The sequence below is a fragment of the Heterodontus francisci genome, unplaced genomic scaffold (assembly GCF_036365525.1).
Source record: "Heterodontus francisci isolate sHetFra1 unplaced genomic scaffold, sHetFra1.hap1 HAP1_SCAFFOLD_43, whole genome shotgun sequence".
NCBI classification, from domain to species: Eukaryota; Metazoa; Chordata; class Chondrichthyes; order Heterodontiformes; family Heterodontidae; genus Heterodontus; species Heterodontus francisci.
The window spans coordinates 11,168,628-11,172,600 of NW_027141852.1; the positions used below are offsets into that span (position 1 = coordinate 11,168,628).

Genomic DNA, 3,973 nt, shown 5'->3' on the forward strand with positions numbered 1-3,973 from the left:
GTCCCGTTGTGACGGAAGCGTGAAGAGCGGCTCCGCTGTGACGATCGACAGTGGCGCCCGGTCCCCTTTCTCCTTGAACGCCTTCAGGAACTTGATGCATCCCGCCACGTTCCGGAACGTCACGTCGAAGTATCCACTGCTGGGGAAATCCTGGAGGCAGAAGACGTCCGTCGCTTGAAATCCGCAACAATCGAAGAGAATTTTCTTGATGAAGAAGGTGCGATCGACCGGTGCATCTCCTTCCTTGTCCTTCACGACCACCCGAACGGTGTTGCGCACTCCCTGGCCCGAAGTTCGAAAATTGGTTATAGCCATTTTACTCAAAGCTTCCCCAGGATCAAAAGGCAATGATCATGGTCTCTTCTCAATCAAATAAGCACTGATAAGAACAGATACTACACTTGATCTGAGCCAAAAGGCCGAGAAGCGGCAGTTCATGTTTCTTGCCAGTAGATGTCACTTCACTCCAATACAGTGAAGTTTACAAATCTGAGAAAGACACAACAGGAAAGAATTGTTCACATTATAGTGAATGTGTGGGATTTAGAAATACTAGGAGTGGAGCCGAGTTATCACTTGTCTGCTCGATCCCCATAGCCCTGTAAAATTATTTCCTTCAAGTGCCCATTCAAATTCCTTTTGTAATCCTCGATTGTCTCCATTTCCACCGCCCTCATGGGCAGCGAGTTACAGATCATCACCAATCAGTGTAAGAAAGTTCTTGCGCACATTCCCCCTGTACCTCCTGTCCAAAACCTTCAATCTGTGTCCCCTAGTCCTTGTACCATTAGTTAACGGGAACAATGTTTCCGTGCCAACTTATTTAAAACTGTCATAGCCGAAAACACATCTATCAATTCTCCCCTCACTCTCCTTTGATGCAGGTAGAACAACCCTAGCTTTTCCAACCTAACCTTGTAACTAAAATCCTCCATCCCTGGATCCATTCTGGTGAATTTCCTCTGCATCCTCTCAAGGACGCTCACATTCTTTCTTAAGTGTGGTAAGCAAAACTGGAAGCAACACGCCAACTGGGGCCTAACCAGAGCTTCATAATGGTTCAGCATAACTTCCCTGCTTTGTACTCAATGCCTCTTTTTTTCAAGCCCAAGATCCCATATGCTTTGCTAACCACTCTCGCAATATGTCTTGCCACCTTCAAAGATTGATGCACATGAACCCCAAGTCCCTCTATTCCAACACACACTTTAGAACTGTGCCATTAAGTAAATATTGCCTCTCCCTATTCCTTATGCCAAAATACATCACCTCACACTTGTCACTATTAAATTCCATCTGCCACCTGTCTGCCCATTCTGCTAGCCTATCATTGTTCTGTTGCAGGCAGTTCATATCATCCTCACTGTTTGCCACTCCTCAAAGTTTGTTGTCATCGGGATATTTTGAGATTTTACTCCATATTCCAAGATCCAAGTCATTTATCTTTAGCAAAAAAGCAGTGGTTCTAGCACTGACCCTTGGGGAACACCACTGTCGACTATCCTCCAGTCTGACAAAGAATCATTCAATAAGACTCCCTGTTTTCTGTCCTTAAACCAATTTTCTATCCAATTGGACACTGACCCTCCGATACCACGAACCTCAATTTTGTAAACCCCACTTTTATGTGGTACCTTGTCAAACGCTTCCTTAAAATCCAAATAAACAACATCCACTGCATTCCCTTTAGCAAGCTGCTCTGTTAGCTCATCAAAAAATGCAGTTCGATTAGTCAAGCATGAACTCCCATTTATAAATCCATGCTCAGTCTCCTTAATTAACTCAAACCTCTCCAAGTGACTGTTGATTTTTTACCCTGATTATTCTTTCTAAAACCTTACCCACCGCTGCTGTTAATCTAACTAGCCTGTAGTTAGCCGGAGTGTCCTTACACCCTTTTTTGAATAAGGGCGTCGCATTTGCCACTGTTTACTCCTGGCACCTCCCCCGTATCCAGGGAAGATTGGAAGATTATGGCAAACTCTTCCATTATCTGCATCCGCATTTCCTTTCGCAACCTGGGATGCCAGGCATCCAGACCAGGTGATTTATCTACCCTAAGCACAGCCAGCCTTTTTAGTACCTCCCTCTCTCAATTTGTACCCTCTCCATTGACTCTACTCTCTTCACTTCGACTGATATTTTGTCAAATTCCACCTCCTTAGTGATCACTGATACAAAGTACTCATTAAGTAGATTAACATTGCCCTGCACCTCTAAGCTTATATTATCCTTTTTGTCCCTAATAGGCCCGACTCAACCTCTTACTACCCACTTCTCATTTACATGCTGCTCGAAGATTTTTGGGTTTCCTTTCATGTTGACTGCCAGTCTATTCTCATAGAAATAGAGAATAAGCAAATATAGAAGATGTAAGTATTTCCCATCCTTGATGAGGTGGAACTTTCTTTTGTTGTGGGTGGTAATGACTTGGCCCACGAGTGTGGTGGAAGCAGAGACAATCAATGATTTGAAAAGGAAATTGGATGGATACTTGAAGGAAAGAAACTTGCAGGAGGAAAGGGATCGAGCTGGTGAGTGGAACTGACTAGATTGCTCCGGGGAGAGCCAGCATGGACGTGATAGGCCAAACGACCACCTTCTGTGCTGCAAATGACTCTGTGTTGTTTCTCAAATTCAATCCACTGGTGCTTGGTAAATAATTTCAAAGTAAATTGTGCAACCGGAAAATCAGAACCAAGGCAAGGGACGCAAAGGAAGCAAAATTGCTGAAACCCGGGATTGAACCAAGGACTTTTAGATTTTCAATCTAAAGCTCTCCCAACTGAGCTATTTCAGCCCGACATTAACAGTGGCTTGGTGTCCTTGTTTTGGAAGAAAATACATACATTCAAGTTTTCCAAAAAATTGAAGAACACAACATGTGAGTAATATTCTCCATTGCTTTCTCAGTACTGATGGATTGTGAAGCGGGAGACAGCCAGAAGTGCCATTGAGCCGCACAGACCCCGAGCTGAGAATGAAATGAGATCAAATTCAATCTTTCATAGTGAGATGCTGCTGAGAGGTAAGAGTCCTGAATGAAAGCGAGACTTGCTCATTTCAAACACTCCCTGTACTCTCTGCTCATGAAGCCTTACAAAAGGGAAAAACAGAATGGCACTCAAACTCACAACCCTGCCATTAAAAGTCTCATGTTCGACTGACAGAACTGACACTTCTACTCGGTCTCTTATTGGATGGATGCAACTCCAACGCAGGGATGGCATTCAAATCCTCCCATGGGTCCACATGTCAGACTGAGTTCCATGTTGTAGACTCAAGCAAAGGAAATCTGCTCACTTCCAAAACTATCAGCGAGTTGCAGCTGATTACAATCAACATCATCAGAGGTCAGAACTACCTGGTGAAAGAAGACACCCTGAAGAAGGATCCACAATTATTCAAAGGCATCGACAAAGTGAAAAACAAGAAAATCGATGAGTCAATGCAAGCCAAACAACAGAAACACTGAAGAATTCCATTCCATTACAGTCCAGAACCCAGTCCTGTTGTTTTTGGAGTCAGGTCACAATTACAGCAACAACTTTATATTCCCACTTGGCTATCTGTACATTTAGTTAATTGCAATTTTGTCGACAAGCTCTTTGAAGCCAGTTGTCTGGTCCTCAAGCCAGCTCCGCATGGAAGTCAATTCCACCTTCTGCAAGGCTGAAACCAATAGATAACCTTAATCTAAAAATGCCAGCAGACCAGGGCTCGTCCGGGACTTGAACCCAGGATTTCTCGCATGTTAATTAACCATACGCCCTAAGCGAAAATCATACCCCTAGACCAACGAGCCACTGACAAGTCAAGCTTTATTAGCTGCTGTGGAATTTCACTGGAACCCTCCAGCCAATCATCCATTTTTTTTCAGATCAAAGCAACATCCTGCAAATGCGGAAGTAAAAACAGAAAGTGCTGGAAATGTTCAGCAGCTCTGGCAGCATCTGTGCTGTGAGATTAACGT

The 3,973-nt window shown here is 43.9% G+C and overlaps 1 non-coding gene and 1 pseudogene across 1 annotated transcript; both read right to left on the minus strand.

Annotated features, from left to right (window-relative positions):
* Positions 1–322: 322 nt before the first annotated feature.
* LOC137365046 (U2 spliceosomal RNA) lies at positions 323–431 on the minus strand (annotated as a pseudogene).
* A 2,296-nt stretch (positions 432–2,727) lies between these two features.
* On the minus strand, positions 2,728–2,800 carry trnaf-gaa (transfer RNA phenylalanine (anticodon GAA)). The gene has a single exon. It is a non-coding gene; the product is annotated as a tRNA-Phe (tRNA).
* Positions 2,801–3,973: the final 1,173 nt, after the last annotated feature.